Below are 26,606 nucleotides of genomic sequence, written 5' to 3' on the forward strand. Positions count from 1 at the left end.
ATTCATTCGACCCATCGACTAGTCTCCGCACATTAATTCAAGGAGCCATCACTTCAGTGACTGGCTTGCTGGATGTGCGACTGATGGAAATAGCTTGTAATCCATACCATGTGACAGGCGAGAGAGGCTTCACATGGAACATGGTGATTGAGCCGCACTGAGTGAGCAGCACTGGGAGGGCTAGGGAGGCTAGGGGGGATGCTGGGGTGGTGAGAGGGGGGCTGGGGTAGGGGTTTAATTCAGTCATCTAAGAGATGAGGAAGATCAAAATGGGGGGAGATGACCGGTAAAACCCCAGGAATTATGGGCTCTGGGGGGCTGAAGAGGGGAGAAGAGGCGAGTCTACAGATGGCACCTACAGATACCCTAAGACATCAATCAAAAACCTCTTGAGCGGACCCATGGAAAATAGCCTTTGAAAGGGGGATGTTTTATCACAAGAGTGATGGAGACAAGCCACAAATGGATCCTGTGCTGATGGGAGTATGGGGAGGGGGTTGGAGGGATGAGGAGGCAGAGGCAGAGAGATGAAAGCACCCTACCTCTCTAATGGGGCAGTGTTACACAAAATATTGTTGGCGAACGCAAAGCTTGGGCTCGTGGCTACAACTGGCGGTTAAATACATATGGAGTTACATGTACAGTATGGCTCGTCGTACAACTGGCTGCAGTGCTGAATGGTGAGTTGGTTTATTAGGTACACCCATCTAGTACCAGGTCAGACCCCCCTTTGCCTCCAGAACAGCCTGAATTCTTTGGGGCATGGATTCTACAATGTGTGGCGTTCAGCCGTTGCTCAATTGGTATCAAGGGACCTAATGTGTGCCGGGAAAACATTCCCCACACAATTACACCACCGCCACCAGCCCACCAGCCTGTACCGTTGACACCAGACAGGATGGGGCCATGGACTCATGATGCTCATGCCAAATCCTGACTCTGCCATCAGCATGGCGAAACAGGAACAGGGATTCGTCGAACCAGGCAATGTTTTTTCCACTCCTCTGTCCAGTGTTGGTGATCGTGTGCCCACGCTTCTTCTTGTTTTTAGCTGATAGGAGTTGAACGCGGTGTGGTCGTCTGCTGCAATAGCCCATCAATGACAAGGACCGACAACTTGTGCGTTCCGAGATGATGTTCTGCACACCACCGTTATTTGTCTGTTAGCTTGCACGATTCTTGCCATTCTCATTCGACTTCTCTCATCAACGAGATGTTTCCACCCACAGGACTGCTGCTGACTGGATGTTTTTTGTTTGTCGCACAATTCTCGGACATTGTCGTGAGTTAAAGGCCCAGGAGGCCGGCTTTCTGAAATACTGGAACAGGAGACCCTGGTACTGACGATCATACCGCGCTCAAAGTTGCTTAGGGCACTCGTTTTGTCCATGCTCACGTTCAATCGAACAGGAACTGGATGCCTGTCTGGCTGCTTTATATAGCAAGCCAGGGCCACGTGACACACTGTCGTTAGGAGCTAACCATTTTCGTGAACGGGTTGGTGTACCTAATAAACTGAGTCTATAGTGTATAGCTCCTTACCTAGACTTAGGTTTACACCTACATGTAGCTTCAACTCACACAACCATTCTTTTTTTTTCTCGTCAAATCCTTTAATGGTCGGCATACTCAACTATAGCCCCGGGACCTACACTTGAGATCACTCTTCACGGTACTGGCCACAAGGTTACAGCACTTTGGCCTTAACAAGCATAACCACTCAAAGGATTGACCTTAATTTAAGGCATCATTTTTTTTCCAGCATTCTTCCCAATAAACTTTGAGCAGCTGTTTTTCCATCACTAATCAATTGTTGACATTTGGCCCCATTAGGAGTTAGTGTACCCGTAGAGGGATTCAATTAGTGATAACCAGGGATAAACAAGGAGACATCAGAGAGACAGGTGGAGCATGTAACATCATTCACACCTCAACAGACGAAACATAACCTTAAACAAAGTGTCCCCACCCCTGTTTGTCCCCACCCCTGTTTTGGCAAAGAACTGAGGGCCAGGGTTGGAGAAATGTAAACACTCTCAAAATCATAGACAAAGCTATGGATGCAAGGACTGGCCATCCAAGAGATCAAAATCATACAGTTTTAACCAAAATTATAGTTTATTATATTTATTATAATTATACCTCCCGAGTGGCGCAGTGGTCTAAGGCACTGCATCGCAGTGCTAGCTGTGCCACTAGAGATCCTGGTTCGAATCCAGGCTCTGTCGTAGCCGGTCGTGACCGGGAGACCCATGGGGCGGTGCACAATTGGCCCAGCGTCGTCCAGGGTAGGGGAGGGAATGGCCGGCATGGATGTAGCTCAGTTGGTAGAGCATGGCGTTTGCAACGCCAGGGTTGTGGGTTTGATTCCCACGGGGGGCCAGTATAAAAAATAATGTATGCACTCAGTAACTGTAAGTCGCTCTGGATAAGAGCATCTGCTAAATAATGTAAATATATATATATGTAAATGTAAACAAACACTATATATACAGTGCCTTTGGAAAATATTCAGACCCTTTGACTTTTTCCACATTTTGTTACTTTACAGCCTTATTATAAAATTGATTAAATAGTTTTTTTCCCCTCATCAATCTACACACAATACCCCATAATGATAAAGCAAAAACAGTTTTTTAGACATTACATTTACATAAGTATTCAGACCCTTTACTCAGTACATTGTTGCAGCGATTACAGCATCAAGTCTACTTGGGTATGACAAGCTTGGCACACCTGTATTTGGGGAGTTTCTCCCATTCTTCTCTGTAGATCCTCTCAAGCTCTGTCAGGTTGGATGGGGAGCGTCGCTGCACAGCTATTTTCAGGTCAACTTTGCTGTTATTCTGACTGCACTGTTTGACGTGACTGTAAGTTAGCCGTAGTTGGCTAGCTAGCAAGCAAGGGATAAGAACGTTGCCAGCCAGTATGGCAATGGAACATTTAGAATGAACCACTGGGTCGCGTCCATAGATACAGAACAAAAAGACTGAACGACTGGGTCGTAACTGAAACGATAGAACGAATTACCAGCAGGCTTGGGTAGCAACCCTAGATTTGTGTCGGGACTATATCTTGTCCCGAGCCTGTTGGGGAGTTGCAGCGATGAGACAAGATTGTAATCATGAAAAATGGGGTAAGAAAAAAATATATATCAAAAAAGATATAGATGTCAATCATTATTTGAATACATTGCCTTGCAAAAGTATTCATCCCCCTTGGCGTTTTTCCTATTTTGTTGCATTACAACCTGTAATTTAAATGGATATCTATTTGGATTTCATGTAATGGACATACACAAAATAGTCCAAATTGGTGAAGTGAAATGAAAAAAATAACTTGTTAAAAGAAGTCTGAAAAATTAATAACGGAAAAGTGGTGCATGTATATGTATTCACCCCCTTTGCTATGAAGCCCCTAAATAAGATCTTGTGCAACCAGAAGTCACACAATTAGTTAAATAAAGTCTACCTGTGTGCAATCTAAGTGTCATGTGATCTGTCACATGATCTCAGTATATACAGTATACACCTGTTCTGAAAGACCCCAGTGTCTGCAACACAATGAAGCAAGGGGCACCACCATGCAAGCGGCACCATGAAGACCAAGGAGCTCTCCAAACAGGTCAGGGACAAAGTTGTGGAGAAGTACAGATCAGGGTTGGGTTATAAAAAAATATCTGAAACTTTGAACATCCCACAGAGCACCATTAAATCCATTATTAAAAAATGGAAAGAATATGGCACCACAACAAACCTGCAAGAGAGGGCCGCCCACCAAAACTAACGGACCAGGCAAGGAGGTCATTAATCAGAGAGGCAACAAAGAGACCAAAGATAACCCTGAAGGAGCTGCAAAGCTCCACAGCGGAGACTGGAGTATCTGTCCATAGGACCACTTTAAGCCGTACACTCCACAGAGCTGGGCTTTACGGAAGAGTGGCCAGAAAAAAGCCATTGCTTAAAGAAAAAAATAAGCAAACATGTTTGGTGTTCGCCAAAACGCATGTGGGAGACTCCCCAAACATATGGAAGAAGGTACTCTGGTCAGATGAGACTAAAATTGAGCTTATCGGCCATCAAGGAAAACGCTATGTCTGGGGCAAACCCAACACCTCTCATCACCCCGAGAACACCATCCCCATAGTGAAGCATGGTGGTGGCAGCATCATGCTGTGGGGATGTTTTTCATCGGCAGGGACTGGGAAACTGGTCAGAATTGAAGGAATGATGGATGGCGCTAAATACAGGGAAATTCTTCTTATTTCTTGTTTGTTTCACAATAAAAAATATTTTGCATCTTCAAAGTGGTAGGCATGTTGTTGAAATCAAATGATAGAAATAATTCCAGGTTGTAAGGCAACAAAATAGAAAAAATGCCAAGGGGGGTGAATACTTTCGCAAGCCACTGTGTGTTGGTAACCCGTTGTATAAAAATGATAATGTCCTCAAAGCCGGTGTTTGGAGGATATATTGGCACGGTTTGCCAAACACCGGCTTCTCTGGCATTATCACTTAAATATATAAATACTGTATATATTAACATTATAATGTTTGTTTACATTTACTTTGCTTACAAACATTGGAGGGCAATAAACAAGCTTATATTTTGTGTTCTGATTGGGTATGACAGATGAACTAAGCTCATGAGGCATTCATAAGTTAAATTCTTCAAGAATCAATGGGTACATTTCATTAATTTAGAAGACCAAAAATGGATGAAGCAACTGGAGATTGCCCCATTAAACAACAGAGAGGGAGCATTATGACTGGGACCAGCAAGGGAAGAAAGTAGATTTATTCACCTCTCAGTGTCATCAAATCCTCTGTAGCTCAGCTGGTAGAGCACGGCGCATGTAACGCCAAGGTAGTGGGTTCGATCCCCGGGACCACCCATACACCAAAAAAATTTATGCACGCATGACTGTAAGTTGCTTTGGATAAAAGTGTCTGCTAAATGGCATATCATTAATTAAATGGCATATCAAATCATTGTGTTAAACAAAACAGTATTTATTTTTTTCTATTGACGGTCAATTAAACAGTTGACGAAAATTCCATAATCTGGTGGGAATGAATGATAGAAACCTACACGATGTGAGGTAATATGTTGAGGTAGGCCCCTGTGGTTTGAGTGGATGCTCTTGGATGCCAAGACCATTTCAGAAGTTGGTGTCGCCAGCTAGGCTGTTGTTGTTGTTCTCTCTCAGGAGGTGGGAAGATGTCAGCCGAGCCCTCCCTGACAACTTTAAACAAATAATTGAATGCAAACACATTTGTTATGCTCCACAGCTCCCAGAGAAACAAGTCCATTTCAACTTTCTGATCTCTTCCACTCTGAGCACCTTGTGGTTTTGGCAGCTCAATAATTAGGATTAAAAAGACAACTCTAAAACTAATTCAGTGGAGTTCCAGAGAGAGCCGGAGTGTGATCACTCAAACAGTGACATAACAAAAGCATCCATGTCTCAGTCTAGTTTTGATAGATGAATAAAGTGTGTGTGTGTGTGTGTGTTTGTTTGTGCTTGTGTGTTAGTATCTTTATGTCAGTTTAATGTGTTTGTATGTGTTTGTGTTTCTGTGTGTCTCCAAAATCTAAATTACAACTTCGCACGAAAATACCTTGCATAATTGGTGCCTCGTGTGAGTAGGTACATCTCTGAGCCCTTTTGACAACAGAGTTTATTCTCCCTGGAATGACGTGATATCCTGTCATCTCGTGCAGGTGTGTGAAGATTCAACAGTCCTCTACAGTCTTTGCATGCATCTCTAATGCATCACTTATCCCAATCAGTGTTGCTCAAGGACATACAGAGAACACCAGCCTCCAGAAGGCCACAGACCCAGAGCATACGTCCATGGCCAGACAGTTCCGTCCAGTAAGGAGCTTCAGTGTGAAATGAACTGCACTGTTCCGCAATGGGAATGTCCACTCTCGTCAGTTTCTCAGTGATGCAGGGAGCCATGTACGACAGTGATATAAATACAGGGAGAGCTATTCCAGGCCAAATCATCTGCTCCCTAGCTGTTCAATTCATCACAGGTCTGCTTGGGGACATCTGCCATAAATGTTTCATGTCAAAACAGAGCTGAGTCTAGCCACAATGACTGCAGCGAGTGTACCAAGCCTCGGTTCAGAGGTCCCTTAAGAGGACACCAGTAAAACCACAGCTACTGTGGTTGGAACCTTGTAAAACAGAACTGGATTGATGCAGTGGCAAATAAAGGTGTACAGGGAATTCCACAGAGCCTTCAACACCCGGTTGAATGATTTTACTAGACTACGTGGAGTAAGAGAAAGGAAGGGCATTGATGGGTCTTGAGTGGCTTATTGGCAGGTAGCCTAGTGGTTAAGAACATTGGGCCAGTTACCAGAAGGTTGCTGGTTCGAATCCATGAGCCAACTATGTGAAGAATCTGTCAATGTGCCTTTGAGCAAAACATCTAACCCTTATTGCTCTGGAGAAGAGCGTCTGCTAAATGTAAAGATTTTACAGTTCGGTTCTTCTGGCCTTAAAAAACATGGTCGTGGTATCTACATTAAGTTTAGGAGCTCAAACCACAACCCACCCCCTAGTAATATGAACACATCTTGCCAAGAATGAGGGCCACATTTATTTCTTATTGGCATTATGTTAACCCTGCTACATGGGAGGTAATGTCAGTTCAGAGATGCTATCACTAAATTCTGTCTTGTGAAGGCTGAGGAGACAACATGGATCAGCTGCTGAGGTGGGGCAGCCCTGATGCCACCACCGGCACTCGGCACCCGCTGCATACCATTATCTACTCCCCTTAATAAGATAATCAGTGCTTAAAATGCCGCAATCACAGGAACCACGACCCCTCCATTGATAATCAACAGCACGATCCATATCAAATCATAATCAAGCAATCAATTAGGAGAAATGTCCCTCTGTGGTGTGAATGCTTTGAATTGATCAACCCTATTACTTCAATGTATTATTTGGCACCTAGGGGACCCTAGCACAGTGTGACAGCGAGCAAGGCACAGCGGAGAGTGTCACATTGGTTTGTTGATCGCAGCCAAAAAGACGTGGCATTCAGTGAGGCATGTCGTCTCTTCCTCTAGGCTCTTATTCAATTTCTGTTATAATATTCTGCACTTAATCTGTACTGAGTTAACCATCCACTGCAATTAGCACATGGGGACTTCAATCCCCTCTCTACGCCTGGGGGGGAGTTGTTTATTTACTTCGGCACAGCCTTTACCTAAAGGTCACAGTTTGGTCCGCTTATCTACATACTCACTCATATCAACTCATATCCTGGTCATCACAATTAGCCACATAGCAGCAGCCCTCATAATAACTAATATCCTGGTCATCACAATTAGCCACATAGCAGCAGCCCTCATTATAACTCATATCCTGGTCATCACAATTAGCCACATAGCATCCCTCATAATAACTAATATCCTGGTCATCACAATTAGCTTAGCAGCCCTCATAATAACTCATATCGTGGTCATCACAATTAGCCACATAGCATCCCTCATAATAACTCATATCCTGGTCATCACAATTAGCTTAGCAGCCCTCATAATAACTCATATCCTGGTCATCACAATTAGCCACATAGCATCCCTCATAATAACTCATATCCTGGTCATCACAATTAGCTTAGCAGCCCTCATAATAACTCATATCCTGGTCATCACAATTAGCCACATAGCAGCAGCCCTCATAATAACTCATATCCTGGTCATCACAATTAGCCACATAGCAGCAGCCCTCATAATAACTCATATCCTGGTCATCACAATTAGCCACATAGCAGCAGCCCTCATAATAACTCATATCCTGGTCATCACAATTAGCCACATAGCATCCCTCATAATAACAAATATCCTGGTCATCACAATTAGCTTAGCAGCCCTCATAATAACTCATGTCCTGGTCATCACAATTAGTCACATAGCAGCCCTCATAAACTCATACTGAGTTACTGAAGCGGAGGGAGCTTAGTAACAACTCCCTCAATAACAACCAGTACTTAGCCCTAGTCTGCTTCCAGATGTCTTTGTGCTGCCCTGCCATCTCCTAAGGTCCTGGTATAAAACAAACCATAGGAGTTGGCAAGACAGCACAAACAGACCTGCGATAAGTTCCCCACAGCCGCACTTAATAACGAGAATGGAGTGGGCCAAGGATGTATCCTAAACAACACATCAATGAACAAGTGATCCCCTCCACATCATCTGTTAATTAGCTCACCTAATTAGGGGCTTAGCTGCGACTCTGACCGATAGACAGTAGCCTGATCCATTCTAACCTAAAGTAATTACCCCATACAGCAAACAGTCCTGAGCACGTCATGGACAGTGTTAGATAACCCCATTCAGAGGCCCGATGAGGAGTCTATCTGCTTTAGCAGACTAGGTGAGGAGATACACTGTATGATGAGATTGGACTGTCAACAGCTAAGCGCTGACACTAAGAATAAGGTTCTCATGAGGTAAAAACATTTACATGGACTTTGTGTTAATTTGCTGTAGATGGGCTACTGCAAAGGTGTCCGCCTTCATTTCCCCTGAGCTTACGGTTGTTCAGAGGGAAGGGCCATCTTCAGAAAGCATCGGCACGCTCTCGATTACATATCAGTATGCAGATGAGCTAAATCATCCCCTCTATACCATGTGGTAAAATCAGTTTCTCGGTTCAGCGGCCGTCAAAACATTCATGATAATGGATTAAGATGTTCATCGGTACAGGGATAGGAGCGTCTCTTGTTTGAAATGGAAATCTATGGAAGATGAGACATCATGCAATGTAATTCATTATCTTAACAATCAAGATAACTCACTGCTATTAGCTGCTATTCAGGGTCAGCAATCTATAATTGCAAAACCGATGCATTAAAACAATGCTAAATAATATAGAAAATGTATTCCCTTGAGTTAAGATTGAACCAGACCCAGGCCAATGTGACAGTCTTCTGCAGTCAATAAAATCAACATGGTTACACAACAAGACGAGACATGACTGTCCTTTACCATGGGATCACTGTGCATAGTGTTCTGGAAGGATCTACCGAGGGATCGCAGCACATCAATCAAGTCAAGATGCCCCCCATCTCTTACTGGGGGGTTATAATACCTTCAGCCTTTATACTACCAAGACCATAACTCACGTTCACATTCGTGATCCCAGCTGTTCCACTCACTCAGAAGATGCTCAGCACACATCTTCTCATCTCCATGTGTTCCTCCTATTGTCCATAGGCGTGACCAGATATTGCTATGCATGGTATGTGTCCATCTGTCATATAGGTGTGGGTGGGATAATTGTCTGGTGAGGTGGTCATCTCCACCCCGTACACTGCTGCTCATGCTCTCGGGGGATTATATTATAGCAACGTTTCCACCCTTAGGTGACCTTCGGTTCCAGACCAGGAGGCCTTCCAGGGTGTTGTTGTTATAATAAAATCCCCTGAGAGCATTTAAGCAGCACTGTGAGGCGTTTTCCTTTTCTGTCTTTCATGAATTCACCTACAACTCCAGCACCTGCAAAAAAGTACCTGGATGTGCCTCTGTTCCTCAGCTTTTGTCCTATCCATCCTGCCGCACCCCGACCCCCAGGGTTAATAAGGCAGTATCACAATGAGGTCAGCTATCGTTTGCTGAGAGAGTCATGCGTGATGGATGGCTACACAACTGAATGTTTGACACGAGGCGCTATCGAACACTATAAATCACAGTATGCAAATTACCAGGGAGGCACACACAAGAAGGCAGGCAACAGGGTAGGTGAGGAGAGGGTAGGAGAGGAGAGGAGAGAGAGAGAGAGAGAGAGAGAGAGAGAGAGAGAGAGAGAGAGAGAGAGAGAGAGAGAGAGAGAGAGAGAGAGAGAGAGAGAGAGAGAGAGAGAGAGAGAGAGAGAGAGAGACAGAGAGAGAGAGACAGAGATTAGAAGCATGGTAATACCAGAAAGAGCAGGACAGCAGAGTACTCAAGCAACACAGCTACACCACCATATCATATGGGTAGGTGACTACACCACCATATCATATGGGTAGGTGACTACACCACCATATCATATGGGTAGGTGACTACACCACCATATCATATGGGTAGGTGACTACACCACCATATCATATGGGTAGGTAACTACACCACCATATCATATGGGTAGGTGACTACACCACCATATCATATGGGTAGGTGACTACACCACCATATCATATGGGTAGGTGACTACACCACCATATCATATGGGTAGGTGACTACACCACCATATCATATGGGTAGGTGACTACACCACAATATCATATGGGTAGGTAACTACACCACCATATCATATGGGTAGGTGACTACACCACCATATCATATGGGTAGGTGACTACACCACCATATCATATGGGTAGGTGACTACACCACCATTTCATATGGGTAGGTGACTACACCACCATATCATATGGGTAGGTGACTACACCACCATATCATATGGGTAGGTGACTACACCACCATATCATATGGGTAGGTGACTACACCACCCATATCATATGGGTAGGTGACTACACCACCCATATCATATGGGTAGGTGCTCTACACCACCATATCATATGGGTAGGTGACTACACCACCATATCATATGGGTAGGTGACTACACCACCATATCATATGGGTAGGTAACTACACCACCATATCATATGGGTAGGTAACTACACCACCATATCATATGGGTAGGTGACTACACCACCATGTCATATGGGTAGGTGACTACACCACCATATCATATGGGTAGGTGACTACACCACCATATCATATGGGTAGGTGACTACACCACCATATCATATGGGTAGGTGACTACACCACCCATATCATATGGGTAGGTTACTACACCACCATATCATATGGGTAGGTAACTACACCACCCATATCATATGGGTAGGTAACTACACCACCCATATCATATGGGTAGGTGACTACACCACCATATCATATGGGTAGGTGACTACACCACCATATCATATGGGTAGGTGACTACACCACCATATCATATGGGTAGGTGACTACACCACCATATCATATGTGTAGGTGACTACACCACCATATCATATGGGTAGGTGACTACACCACCATATCATATGGGTAGGTGACTACACCACCATATCATATGGGTAGATGACTACACCACCATATCATATGGGTAGGTGACTACACCACCATATCATATGGGTAGGTGACTACACCACCATATCATATGGGTAGGTAACTACACCACCATATCATATGGGTAGGTGACTACACCACCATATCATATGGGTAGGTGACTACACCACCATATCATATGGGTAGGTGACTACACCACCATATCATATGGGTAGGTGACTACACCACCATATCATATGGGTAGGTGACTACACCACAATATCATATGGGTAGGTAACTACACCACCATATCATATGGGTAGGTGACTACACCACCATATCATATGGGTAGGTGACTACACCACCATATCATATGGGTAGGTGACTACACCACCATATCATATGGGTAGGTGACTACACCACCATATCATATGGGTAGGTGACTACACCACCATATCATATGGGTAGGTGACTACACCACCATATCATATGGGTAGGTGACTACACCACAATATCATATGGGTAGGTAACTACACCACCATATCATATGGGTAGGTGACTACACCACCATATCATATGGGTAGGTGACTAAACCACCATATCATATGGGTAGGTGACTACACCACCATATCATATGGGTAGGTGACTACACCACCATATCATATGGGTAGGTGACTACACCACCATATCATATGGGTAGGTGACTACACCACCATATCATATGGGTAGGTGACTACACCACCCATATCATATGGGTAGGTGACTACACCACCCATATCATATGGGTAGGTGCTCTACACCACCATATCATATGGGTAGGTGACTACACCACCATATCATATGGGTAGGTGACTACACCACCATATCATATGGGTAGGTAACTACACCACCATATCATATGGGTAGGTAACTACACCACCATATCATATGGGTAGGTGACTACACCACCATGTCATATGGGTAGGTGACTACACCACCATATCATATGGGTAGGTGACTACACCACCATATCATATGGGTAGGTGACTACACCACCATATCATATGGGTAGGTTACTACACCACCCATATCATATGGGTAGGTTACTACACCACCATATCATATGGGTAGGTAACTACACCACCCATATCATATGGGTAGGTGACTACACCACCCATATCATATGGGTAGGTGACTACACCACCATATCATATGGGTAGGTGACTACACCACCATATCATATGGGTAGGTGACTACACCACCATATCATATGGGTAGGTGACTACACCACCATATCATATGGGTAGGTGACTACACCACCATATCATATGGGTAGGTGACTACACCACCATATCATATGGGTAGGTGACTACACCACCATATCATATGGGTAGGTGACTACACCACCATATCATATGGGTAGGTGACTACACCACCATATCATATGGGTAGGTGACTACACCACCATATCATATGGGTAGGTAACTACACCACCATATCATATGGGTAGGTGACTACACCACCCATATCATATGGGTAGGTGACTACACCACCATATCATATGGGTAGGTGACTACACCACCATATCATATGGGTAGGTGACTACACCACCATATCATATGGGTAGGTGACTACACCACCATATCATATGGGTAGGTGACTACACCACCATATCATATGGGTAGGTGACTACACCACCATATCATATGGGTAGGTGACTACACCACCATATCATATGGGTAGGTGACTAAACCACCATATCATATGGGTAGGTGACTACACCACCATATCATATGGGTAGGTGACTACACCACCATATCATATGGGTAGGTGACTACACCACCATATCATATGGGTAGGTGACTACACCACCATATCATATGGGTAGGTGACTACACCACCATATCATATGGGTAGGTGACTACACCACCATATCATATGGGTAGGTGACTACACCACTAAAGCAGTGTGGGGATGTGGAATGTTAATACCATAAAAACACAGAAAAAAAAAATGTCTTAATGCATTTCCTGTATTTTGTTGCTGCATTCCAACACCTATTTTACCTATTTATTTATTTATTTATTTATTTATTTAACCCTTATTTTGCCAGGTAAGTTGACTGAGAACACATTCTCATTTACAGCAACGACCTGGGGAATAGTTACAGGGGAGAGGAGGGGGGGGTGAATGAGCCAGTTAGAAACTGGCTATAATGAGACAGCATGGAGGAAAAGTAGGGAGAAACTTCCGGAGTCAAGCCAAGCTCTAAAACATTGCCACAAACGATGCCATCTCCATCTGCTTTACAGGCCTGAGTCTTCCTCATTCCAACACGGTGAGCTCCGTAAAGTCACCTTCATCCTTGTTGCCTCTCCTGCAGGAGAAATTCAGCACAAATGACGTATGCATGTTGTTCATGTTTTACTGCTTCTGCTAATCCCATTATTTCAATACCGTTGATGAGGAAGTATAGTATATGTGTGGGCCTTGTTATTGGATTGCACATCCTCAAGGTACTGCATGTTTGAACATGGACTGATTTCTTAATGAAATGCCACCTCATGGAACAAACACGATATAAATATAAATAAATGACCTTATCAAGTATGAATCGTTATCTTTCTCATAGCGTCATTTCTCCCAGCGGAGAAAGGGAACAATGAGGAAACATGTTTTCCTTTAATGCAAATCCATTACCTCTAGATACAGTGGGGAAAAAAAGTATTTAGTCAGCCACCAATTGTGCAAGTTCTCCCACTTAAAAAGATGAGAGAGGCCTGTAATTTTCATCATAGGTACACGTCAACTATGACAGACAAAATTAGAAAAAAAAATCCTGAAAATCACATTGTAGGATTTTTTATGAATTTATTTGCAAATTATGGTGGAAAATAAGTATTTGGTCAATAACAAAAGTTTCTCAATACTTTGTTATATACCCTTTGTTGGCAAGGACACAGGTGAAACGTTTTCTGTAAGTCTTCACAAGGTTTTCACACACTGTTGCTGGTATTTTGGCCCATTCCTCCATGCAGATCTCTTCTAGAGCAGTGATGTTTTGGGGCTGTCGCTGGGCAACACGGACTTTCAACTCCCTCCAAAGATTTTCTATGGGGTTGAGATCTGGAGACTGGCTAGGCCACTCCAGGACCTTGAAATGCTTCTACGAAGCCACTCCTTCGTTGCCCGGGTGGTGTGTTTGGGATCATTGTCATGCTGAAAGACCCAGCCACGTTTCATCTTCAATGCCCTTGCTGATGGAAGGAGGTTTTCACTCAAAATCTCACGATACATGGCCCCATTCATTCTTTCCTTTACACGGATCAGTCGTCCTGGTCCCTTTGCAGAAAAACAGCCCCAAAGCATGATGTTTCCACCCCCATGCTTCACAGTAGGTATGGTGTTCTTTGGATGCAACTCAGCATTCTTTGTCCTCCAAACACGACAAGTTGAGTTTTTACCAAAAAGTTATATTTTGGTTTCATCTGACCATATGACATTCTCCCAATCCTCTTCTGGATCATCCAAATGCACTCTAGCAAACTTCAGACGGGCCTGGACATGTACTGGCTTAAGCAGGGGGACACGTCTGGCACTGCAGGATTTGAGTCCCTGGCGGCGTAGTGTGTTACTGATGGTAGGCTTTGTTACTTTGGTCCCAGCTCTCTGCAGGTCATTCACTAGGTCCCCCTGTGGTTCTGGGATTTTTGCTCACCGTTCTTGTGATCATTTTGACCCCACGGGGTGAGATCTTGCGTGGAGCCCCAGATCGAGGGAGATTATCAGTGGTCTTGTATGTCTTCCATTTCCTAATAATTGCTCCCACAGTTGATTTCTTCAAACCAAGCTGCTTACTTATTGCAGATTCAGTCTTCCCAGCCTGGTGCAGGTCTACAATTTTGTTTCTGGTGTCCTTTGACAGCTCTTTGGTCTTGGCCATAGTGGAGTTTGGAGAGTGACTGTTTGAGGTTGTGGACAGGTGTCTTTTATACTGATAACAAGTTCAAACAGGTGCCATTAATACAGGTAATGAGTGGAGGACAGAGGAGCCTCTTAAAGAAGAAGTTACAGGTCTGTGAGAGCCAGAAATCTTGCTTGTTTGTAGGTGACCAAATACTTATTTTCCACCATAATTTGCAAATAAAATCATAAAAAATCCTACAATGTGATTTTCTGGAATTTCTTTTCTCATTTTGTCTGTCATAGTTGACGTGTACCTATGATGAAAATTACAGGCCTCTCTCATCTTTTTAAGTGGGAGAACTTGCACAATTGGTGGCTGACTAAATACTTTTTTTCCCCACTGTATGCTGTTCTGTTCTTACTGGTATTAACATTCCTCCTCTCCTCTCCTCTCCTCTCCTCTCCTCTCCTCTCCTCTCCTCTCCTCTCCTCTCCTCTCCTCTCCTCTCCTCTCCTCTCCTCTCCTCTCCTCTCCTCTCCTCTCCTCTCCTCTCCTCTCCTCTCCCCTATCTTCTCTACCTGTATTTTAATTTTTTCCCTCCATATGGTCAGACTCAGAGCGTTCACCATGGAAACGCGATCAAGGCAAAGTCCTATAGTTTGCCAATTCCGCAGGTAATTAGCAATACTTTCACAGGTATAATCGGCTCTACTTAACTTACTGTGAGATAGCCAGACGCTCCCAGGGGAAGCACAGGGGTATAATTGAGATCCAACTTCCTTTGTACAACTTTTCTTTCATGGTGAGCCAATAGAAATGACAGTGGAAGTGGGAGACAGGTAGACAGTAACGTTTGCATCCTCACTTGAAAGCAGCATGTGTCATTACGGGAGGGAGAGTGTAAGTCGCTCTGGATAAGAGCGTCTGCTAAATGACTCAAATGTAAGTACAGAAAAACAGAGGAACTCTAATGTGGATGAATCCTCAGGGAGGTCAACTTTAAGTAGCCACCGATGCTGTCATTTTGCTGTTTACAGTTTTTCTCAATTGCTTAAACACTAAAACCCATTGGCTGAACAAAGTTCTCAGTTGCCTGGACTCATTTAGCTAATTATGCAGTCTGTTGTCAATACCTTAAACCATTTCACATGGTAAAACACAATTTGCAGATCTCACTTAGACTTTTCAGCAAAACTCTAAACACATTCTCATTCTCATAACACATTCTGCACTCTAATGCACATGTCATCCATACTGGTAAACACAAGTGGCAACAGTCAAATACAAATAGAGAAGACATGTCATTGATTGAACACAACCACTCAAAATTGATTTAACCTGTTTCAAATGATGCGACACAACCAATATAAGCCAGTTCAGAGAGCAAACAGGTTGTTGAAGGTGGGAAGGAGAAAGTCTGAGAATGGAAAGAAGAAACAATGTGAGAGGACGAGTGTGTATGCGAGGTGGGCGACGAGGAGGAAGAGGAGGAGGAGGGCAAGAAAGAGGAAGAGGAGGACGAAGAGGAAGAGGACAAAGAGTGGAAATATCTGATAGACCATGTTCTTGTCCATGGACTGACAATGAGGGAAGCAGGACTTAATGTGCAACCCAATTTGAGCCGATTTTTTGTGTCCACCATAGTAAGGACATTCAGAGAAGAGAACAGGTACAGTATACTACTGTATTTTTGTAATTGCAAATTTACTGTACTACACTATATGCAGCTGTTTCAATAGACATTTGTAAAGTTAATCACTGTATGTATTGTACTGCATGAATATGTTTTGTAACTGCACAACTACTTTTTGTAGAATTGCAAGGCTGCCACATGCAGGTGGAAGGACAGCTATATTCACTCGGGAGCAAGAGGCCATTATATATAATAATATGCCATTTAGCAGACGCTTTTATCCAAAGCGACTTACAGTCATGCGTGCATACATTTTTTTTTGTGTATGGGTGGTCCCGGGGATTGAACCCACTACCTTGGCGTTACAAGCGCCGTGCTCTACCAGCTGAGCTACAGAGAACCACCTAAGTTGGCATGGTCCTTCAAGATAATGCAATACGACTTCAAGGGAATCAACAGTGTGAGCATTTCCATTTTACAATTGACCGTGTCCTCCATCATAACAGGATGCGAATGAAACAAGTATACAGAGTACCTTTTGAGCGCAACTCACCAAGGGTGAAAGAACTGCGAGCTCAGTATGTGCAAGTAAGTGTACATTCAGAAACATTTACTGTAATCCAGATTGTCTACAGTACTAACACATACTATGTGAATGACATTACTCTTCAGTACATACAATGTATGTGAATCAGAAGTGCACACAGTAGGCCTAATTGTACTCTACAGTATAGCACTGTCTCTGTACGACTTACAAAATCCTACATACAGTATATTGTATTTCTACACAGACAATATTTGACTTGGAATCCTTGGACAGACCCCATGAGTTCATCTTTGTCGATGAAGCAGGCTTCAATCTAACAAAGAGAAGAAGGAGAGGCCGAAACATGATTGGACAGCGGGCCGTTGTTGAAGTCCCTGGTCAACGAGGTGGTGATGTCACAATCTGTGCTGCTATCGGCAACCATGGTGTTCTACATCACCATGTTACACTCGGACCATATAACACCCAGCACCTTCTAAGATTTATTGCCAATCTAAGATATATTTTATTTGAGCAGCAGGTTCAAGAGCAGCAGGGTCAAGAGCTAAATGAGAATCCCATTCCCACCTATGTGATAGTGTGGGACAATGTCAGTTTCCACCGAGCTGCTCAGGTAAGGGAATGGTTTAACATCAATGGGCAGTTTATGAACTTGTACCTCCCTCCATACTCGCCTTTCCTGAATCCGATTGAGGAGATGGAAAGTATATGATAGACAACCCTACACTAGAGTAACTCTGCTGCAAGCCATGGATTTAGCCTGTGGTGATATAGGTGAGGAATCATGTCAGGGCTGGATACGGCACACTAGAGGCTTCTTTCCCCATTGCCTCAGGAGGGACAATATTGCTTGTGATGTCGACAAAGTGCTCTGGCCTGACCCAGCCCAAAGACAAGAAGAAGCACATTGATCACATGTTTACTCCTTTGATTTTTGTCCCTTTTGGTATTGTATACTGTAGTACAGTGCATTGCAGGCTGTATACTGTACAATGGACAAATTGTATGGCCCTGAACATTGTGCTTTCCATTTGTTAACAGTACTGACTGCTCAATAGATTTTGACTGGTTGCTGTCACGATCGTCGGATACAGAGGACCAAGGCGCAGCGTGGAAGGTGAACATATTTATTAAATAATGATTAAACGAACAAAAACAACAAATCGATACGTGACGTCCAAAGGTGCAAAACACAAACCTACACAGGAACAAGATCCCACAAACACTGTGGGAAAACCACCTGACTAAATATGGTTCCCAATCAGAGACAACCAGCAACAGCTGATACTCGTTGCCTCTGATTGAGAACCACTCTGGCCAACATAGATATACAAAAACTAGACTAGACACAACGAGCACAAAACATAAACTCTACACACCCTGGCTCAACTTAAAAGAGTCCCTAGAGCCAGGGCGTGACAGTTGCAGGTTCATATCAACAAAGAACAAGAATTACAGTATCACAGAGACAAAGGACAAGTTTGTGAGATGCAGGGTACAGTACTGTAAAAATAGGGGTACAAGGAGGAGGAAGAACAAAAAACAAAATTGCAAAGAGCAAAGCAGAGTAGTAATTTCTGATCAATTTTTAGCTACTATGATAGAACATGTTTTCGTTCATCAAAAGAAAATTCTCCCTGAGAACTGTATGTCTTTTCACTTTGTTTATGATTTGAGAGCAGTGTTTGATTTTGAACACAGGTAAAACTGTTTTGAGGCGAATGTTTCATTTTGCGAGAGGAGTCAGAGGTTTTGTAAATAGTGCTTGAAGATGAGGTTTTGTGTTTAATGTTTTCAGAAAATGAAGCAAGGTTTCAGAAATTGTGTTTTAGCAATTGAGAAAAACTGTAAATATAAACATGAACAAACACACACACACTCACATACAGTTCCAACAGTACAGTGTAATTGAATCCTAATGATGTGTCCCAATTTTCATCTCGGCAGACTTTCTCAGCACAGATGACCCCCCCACCCTCTTTCATAAATAAACATAATAACTAATCTCTCTCTCTCTCTCTCTCTCTCTCTCTCTCTCTCTCTCTCTCTCTCTCTCTCTCTCTCTCTCTCTCTCTCTCTCTCTCTCTCTCTCTCTCTCTCTCTCTCTCTCTCTCTCTCTCTCTCTCTCTCTCCTTCCAACTCTCTCTCTCTCTCTCTCTCTCTCTCTCTCTCTCTCTCTCTCTCTCTCTCTCTCTCTCTCTCTCTCTCTCTCTCTCTCTCTCTCTCTCTCTCTCCTACCCTCTCCTCTATCTTCTTTCTACCTGCATTTTCATTTTTTTCTTTCCATTTGGTCAGCTTCAGAGAGTTCATCTTGAAAAAGCGATCAAAGGCAAAGTCCTGTAGACTGCCAGTTTCACAGGCGCTCCTGCACACACAGGTAATTAGCAATACTTTCAAAGGTATAATCAGCTCTACTTGACTTACTGTGAGATAGCCAGACGCTCCAAGGGGAAGCACAGGGGTATAATTGAGAACCAACTTCCTTTTTACAACTTTTCTTTCATGGTGAGCCAATGGGAATGACAGTGGAAGTGGTAGGAAGGTATACAGTAATGATTTCACTAGCTAAATGGCATAATGACACACACAGTGCCAGTCAAAAGTTTGGACACACCTACTCAAGTTTGGTTATTTTAAGAATCTCAAATATAAAATATATTTTGATTTTTTTAACACTTTTTTGGTTACTATATGATTCCATGTGTTATTTCATAGTGTTGATGTCTTCACTATTACTCTACAGTATAGAAAATAGTAAAAATAAAGAAAAACCCTTGAATGAGTAGGTGTGTCCAAAGTTTTGACTGGTAGTGTATCTATGTATGTATTTTAGTACAGTATGCATGTACAGTGAGGGAAAAAAGTATTTGATCCCCTGCTGATTTTGTACATTTGCCCACTGACAAAGAAATGATATAATGATATAATTTTAATGGTAGGTATATTTGAACAGTGAAAGACAGAATAACAACTAAAACATCCAGAAAAACGCATGTCAAAAATGTTATAAATTCATTTCCATTTTAATGAGGGAAATATGTATTTGACCCCCTCTCAATCAGAAAGATTTCTGGCTCCCAGGTGTCTTTTATACAGGTAATGAGCTGAGATTAGGAGCACACTCTTAAAGGGAGTGCTCCTAAATCTCAGCTTGTTACCTGCATAAAAGACACCTGTCCACAGAAGCAATCAATCAATCAGATTCCATACTCTCCACCATGGCCTAGACCAAAGAGCTCTCCAAGGATGTCAGGGACAAGATTGTAGACCTACACAAGGCTGGAATGGGCTACAAGACCATCGCCAAGCAGCTTGGTGAGAAGGTGACAACAGTTGGTGCGATTATACGCAAATGGAAGAAACACAAAATAACTGTCAATCTCCCTCGGCCTGGGGCTCCATGCAAGATCTCACCTCGTGGAGTTGCAATGATCATGAGAACGGTGAGGAATCAGCCCAGACCTACACGGGAGGATCTTGTCAATGATCTCAAGGCAGCTGGGACCATAGTCACCAAGAAAACAATTGGTAACACACTACGCCGTGAAGGACTGAAATCCTGCAGCGCCCGCAAGGTCCCCCTGCTCAAGAAAGCACATATACAGGCCCGTCTGAAGTTTGCCAATGAACATCTGAATGATTCAGAGGAGAACTGGGTGAAAGTGTTGTGGTCAGATGAGACCAAAATCGAGCTCTTTGGCATCAACTCAACTCGCCGTGTTTGGAGGAGGAGGAATGCTGCCTATGACCCCAAGAACACCATCCCCACCGTCAAACATGGAGGTGGAAACATTATGCTTTGGGGGTGTTTTTCTTCTAAGGGGACATGACAACTTCACCGCATCAAAGGGACGATGGACGGCGCCATGTGCCGTCAAATCTTGGGTGAGAACCTCCTTCCCTCAGCCAGGCCATTGAAAATGGGTTGTGGATGGGTATTCCAGCATTACAATGACCCAAAACACACGGCCAAGGCAACAAAGGAATGGCTCAAGAAGAAGCACATTAACGTCCTGGAGTGGCCTAGCCAGTCTCCAGACCTTAGTCCCATAGAAAATCTGTGGAGGGAGCTGAAGGTTCGAGTTGCCAAACGTCAGCCTCGAAACCTTAATGACTTGGAGAAGATCTGCAAAGAGGAGTGGGACAAAATCCCTCCTGAGATGTGTGCAAACTTGGTGGCCAACTACAAGAAACGTCTGACCTCTGTGATTGCCAACAAGGGTTTTGCCACCAAGTACTAAGTCATGTTTTGCAGAGGGGTCAAATACTTATTTCCCTCATTAAAATGCAAATCAATTCATAACATTTTTGACATGCGTTTTCTGGAATTTTTGTTGTTGTTATTCTGTCTCTCACTGTTCAAATAAACCTACCATTAAAATTATAGACTGATCATGTCTTTGTCAGTGGGCAAACGTACAAAATCAGCAGGGGATCAAATACTTTTTACCCTTACTGTACAGTATGTTTGTACAGTATGTTAGTTAAATGATAATGCCAGAGAAGCCGGTGTTTTGAGGATATATTGGCACAAGTGTTGTTAGGCCAGAGACGAAGTCGACCTTGCCAATATATCCTCCAAACACTGTCTTCGAGGGCATTATCACTTTTATACAACGGGTTACCAACATATTCAAATAATGATTTACATATTTTTTATAAAAAACATTATTTTGATGGATTAATTGATATTATTTCATCCTTTCATGAGATATAGTCCCGACACAAATCTAAGGTTGCTACCCAAGCTGGCTGGTCGTTCGTTCTATCGTTTCGGCTGCCAGAGACGCGACCCAGTCATTCAGTCTTTTTATTCTGTATCTATGTTCCATTGCCATACTTGCTGGCAACATTCTTATCCCTTGTTTGCTAGCTAGCCCATTATGGCTAACTTACAGTCACGTCAAACTGTGCAGCCAATTATTGAAACAATGTTGCAAATGTCGGAGAGACAGACATACAAATTCATACAAATCTCTGCTGTTGAAAATCAAATGCTAGTCTAAAAGAAATGGGAGATAATGTCTAAATGCTTTTTAAAGTGGAGATTGTGTTTATAAATTGCCTGGCTGGGCTGATGAGACAGTGGATTGCGCAGTGAGATGGAACAGAGTAAATAGCCATTTCAACGTCATAGCTTTCGCCGGTGGGAACTTGTGGAATAGACACCAGCTGGAATGCGGTTTAACCAATCAGCATTCAGGATTAGACCCACCCGTTGTATAGTACAGTATGTTAGTACAGTATGTTAGTACAGTATGTTAGTACAGTATGTTAGTGTATAGAGTATGTTTTGTGTCAGTCAGTATATGGGAGAGACAGAGAGAGTGTGAGAGACAGAGAGAGAGAGAGAGAGAGAGAGAGAGAGAGAGAGAGAGAGAGAGAGAGAGAGAGAGAGAGAGAGAGAGAAAGGAGAGAGAAGAGAGAGAGAGAGAGAGAGAGAGAGAGAGAGAGAGAGAGAGAGAGGGAGAGAGAGAGAGAGAGGGAGAGAGAGAGAAGGAGAGAGACAGAGAGAGAGATAGAGGGAGAGAGAGAGAGAGAGAGAGAGAGAGAGAGAGAGAGAGAGAGAAGGAGAGAGACGGAGAGAGAGATAGAGAGAGAGAAGGAGAGAGAAGGAGAGAGAGATAGAGGGAGAGAGAGAGAGAGAGAGAGAGAGAGAGAGAGAGAGACGGAGAGAGAGAGAGAGAGAGAGAGAGAGAGAGAGAGAGAGAGAGAGAGAGAGAGAGAGAGAGAGAGAGAGAGAGAGAGAGAGAGAGATAGAGAGGAGGGGTAAACATCTGTTATCACTTTACAGAAGCACTCATCCAATTAGTTTCTCTTTCTATAAATCAGTGTTGAGGGTTCATGGGCTCAAACACTGTCAACAGTAAATATGAGCAGGTTTAAACCTTCCAGGAGAGGAGGAAGTCACTGCAGCAGGGGGAATTACAGTACAACCGGTGCAGTATGCAAATACCCACCTCCTGGACCTGTACTCATAAAGTCACTCGAAGTGCTGATCTAGGATCAGGACCCCTCTGTCCATGTAGTCTTAATCATTATGATCTAAAAGGCTCCACATCCTAGATCATCACTCCTAGTGATGAAGTACAGACGAAGTATGTCTGAACAGAGAAACTCAAATGTGGATGAATCCTCAGGGAGGTCAACCTTAAGTAGCCACCGATGCTGTCATTTTGTTTAAATATAAACATGAACAAACACACACACACACAAACACACACACACACTCACACATTCACACACACACACACACACACACATACAGTTCCACCAGTACAGTTTCAACAGTACAGTTCCAACAGTACAGTTCCAACAGTACAGTTCCACCAGTACAGTTCCAACAGTACAGTTCCAACAGTACAGTTCCACCAGTACAGTTCCAACAGTACAGTTCCAACAGTACAGTTCCAACAGTACAGTTCCAACAGTACAGTTCCACCAGTACAGTTCCACCAGTACAGTTCCAACAGTACAGTTCCAACAGTACAGTTCCACCAGTACAGTTCCAACAGTACAGTTTCAACAGTACAGTTTCAACAGTACAGTTCCAACAGTACAGTTCCAACAGTACAGTTCCAACAGTACAGTTCCAACAGTACAGTTCCACCAGTACAGTTCCAACAGTACAGTTCCAACAGTACAGTTCCACCAGTACAGTTCCAACAGTACAGTTCCAACAGTACAGTTCCAACAGTACAGTTCCACCAGTACAGTTCCACCAGTACAGTTCCACCAGTACAGTTCCAACAGTACAGTTCCAACAGTACAGTTCCAACAGTACAGTTCCACCAGTACAGTTCCAACAGTACAGTTCCAACAGTACAGTTCCAACAGTACAGTTCCAACAGTACAGTTCCAACAGTACAGTTCCACCAGTACAGTTCCAACAGTACAGTTTCAACAGTACAGTTCCAACAGTACAGTTCCAACAGTACAGTTCCAACAGTACAGTTCCACCAGTACAGTTCCAACAGTACAGTTTCAACAGTACAGTTCCAACAGTACAGTTCCAACAGTACAGTTCCAACAGTACAGTTCCAACAGTACAGTTCCAACAGTACAGTTCCAACAGTACAGTGTAATTGAATCCTAATGATGTGTCCCAATTTTCATCTCGGCAGACTTTCTCAGCACAAATGACCCCCCCCACCCTCTTTCATAAATAAACAATAATCTCTCTCTCTCTCTCTCTCTCTCTCTCTCTCTCTCTCTCTCTCTCTCTCTCTCTCTCTCTCTCTCTCTCTCTCTCTCTCTCCCTCTCTCTCCTCTCTCTCTCTCTCTCTCTCCTACACTCCAACCCTCTCTCTACCTCTTCTCTCTCTCTCCCTGCCTCCTCTCCTCTCCTCTCTCTCCCCCCCCCCCTCCTCCCCCAATGGCTGTCAGCATCCATCTCCCTCAGCTCCACCACCAGTGAGTTACACGGGATGCGTCCCAAATGGTACCCCATTCCCTTTATAGTGCACTACTTTTGACCAGAGCCCTATAATCCCTGGTAAAATAAAAGTAGTGGACTATGAAGGGAAAAGGGTGCCATTTGGGACTCAGAAATACAGTAAAAACCTCTCCACATAATCAACATATTTCCTCACTTGAAAGCAACATTTGTCATTAAAGGGCGTGGATTCCTCTCCTACTCTGGGAAGCCGTTAAGCTAAAGCTGTGACTGTTAATGACTGCCATGCCGTTCAGAGCTGCCATTTTCAGATTTCATATTCCAGCTGCATATTTTTCCTAATATATCACAATTGAAACTCACTAGTACCATGGAATTGGTGAATGACAACAATACCTGTTTTATTAATTAGGAGGTTAATACCTTCAGAGGGAGATGGTTAAGGCGAACATGCAGGGGACTGCGCATCTTTGTCAATATAGATTTTTGTCAGGTGCATGATAGAAATGTTGGGAGATAAAGCGGCCAATCACAGTCACCTTTTCTCTCTGCGGTTTTGCGAGAATACTTATTCATATCTGACCCTCCTCATCCTCTTGCCTGGGCAGGAAGTCACACAGGAGCTGAGGCTCACTCGCTCTGTGACGTTTGCATGTTCTGCTGAGGTTTGTATTCTTCCCCTAACAGCCCGGCCCTTTGTATTAACACACGTGTGGGTCTCCAGATATCCACTCTCTCGCTCAGCCGCTCTGTCTATGCCCCAGATTTGCAAGCCACCCAGTTTCCCTGTAGAAGTTAAGGCATTGCCTAGCCTAGCTTCTTCCCCAGAAGCACAATTGGCCAGCTGTTGCCTTGCTGTCACATCGCTTGTCACCTTTAGGCTGATTCTCGTTGTGGCTTATCTGCCTGACAGGCCTCTGTGTAGGTATTTGGCCAGAAATTGCCCAAACAAGGTACCGGGACACGGTTGACAAACTTTGAAGATGGGGTACCATTATATGTGAAATTTGGTGGCATCGTTTCAGAATTCGCCCATAAAACCAAGTTAACAATGGTGCAATCCTTTCTCCTCGTGCACAACCAGAACATCCCCTCGTACACATTGTCATTCCTAATTCAGTCATTTGCACGTTCTAACTAGCAGACATGTTTGATCAATGGGGACGGAAATAACCATTTCGGAAGCTGGATTTGGAATATTTGTCATGACAATAGTTCACAGAAATTCAACCCGATGGAGGGTCTGAACCATGTGTGTGTCCCAAATGGTACCCTATTCCCTATATAGTGTTACTTTTAAGTAGTACATTACATAGGGAATAGGGTGCCATTTGGGACAGCATAATCAAGAGTTGAGATGCCCCCCATGCATGTTTGGAGTATGCAGTTACTATTATTTCAAGGGGTGCTGTTTCCAGGCAGAGCTTCTGGTAAACGGGGCTCAATCTGCTATGTTTGCCTTTCATGCAGCTGTTAGATGTACTGCTGAGTTCATATCAGACAACATACCGCTTGAACATGGAATTATATTATTTCTTTACTTTATAGTATTTTGTATTTGTATTTATCATGGCTACCCATTAGTTCCTGCCAAAGCAGCGGCTACTCTTCCTGGGGTTTATTAAGGATCCACAGCTAATCAAATGGCTACCCAGACTATTTGCGTTGCCAAGGCAGCAGCTACTCTTCCTGGGGTTTATTAAGGATCCCCATTAGTTCCTGCCAAAGCAGCAGCTACTCTTCCTGGGGTCCAGCAACATTAAGGCAGTTATTTACATTTGTTAAAACATTACATAACATTTCACAACACATGAAGTATGGTTTTTGTATTTCCTTTCTTTCTTTGAGAATACTCCATACCTGCCAGTCTGACACAGCCATCAGATAGGTGCTAAACTAAACTGTCAAAACTACCAAGTGAAACTTCTGATGAGACTATGCAATTGGTGTCAAAGCCACAGACTGGAACCTGAGAAACATGGACAGATATATGTTTTCTTTTGGTATTATTCACCCACCATTCCATCTCTCC

The 26,606-nt window shown here is 43.5% G+C and overlaps 1 protein-coding gene across 1 annotated transcript in view; it reads right to left on the reverse strand.

Moving 5' to 3' along the window:
* Positions 1-26,606, reverse strand: part of LOC121586782 (CUB and sushi domain-containing protein 3) — a 759,103-nt gene that overhangs the window by 479,742 nt on the left and 252,755 nt on the right. The window lies entirely within an intron of this gene.

This window comes from Coregonus clupeaformis, chromosome 17, assembly GCF_020615455.1.
Source record: "Coregonus clupeaformis isolate EN_2021a chromosome 17, ASM2061545v1, whole genome shotgun sequence".
NCBI classification, from domain to species: domain Eukaryota; kingdom Metazoa; phylum Chordata; class Actinopteri; order Salmoniformes; family Salmonidae; genus Coregonus; species Coregonus clupeaformis.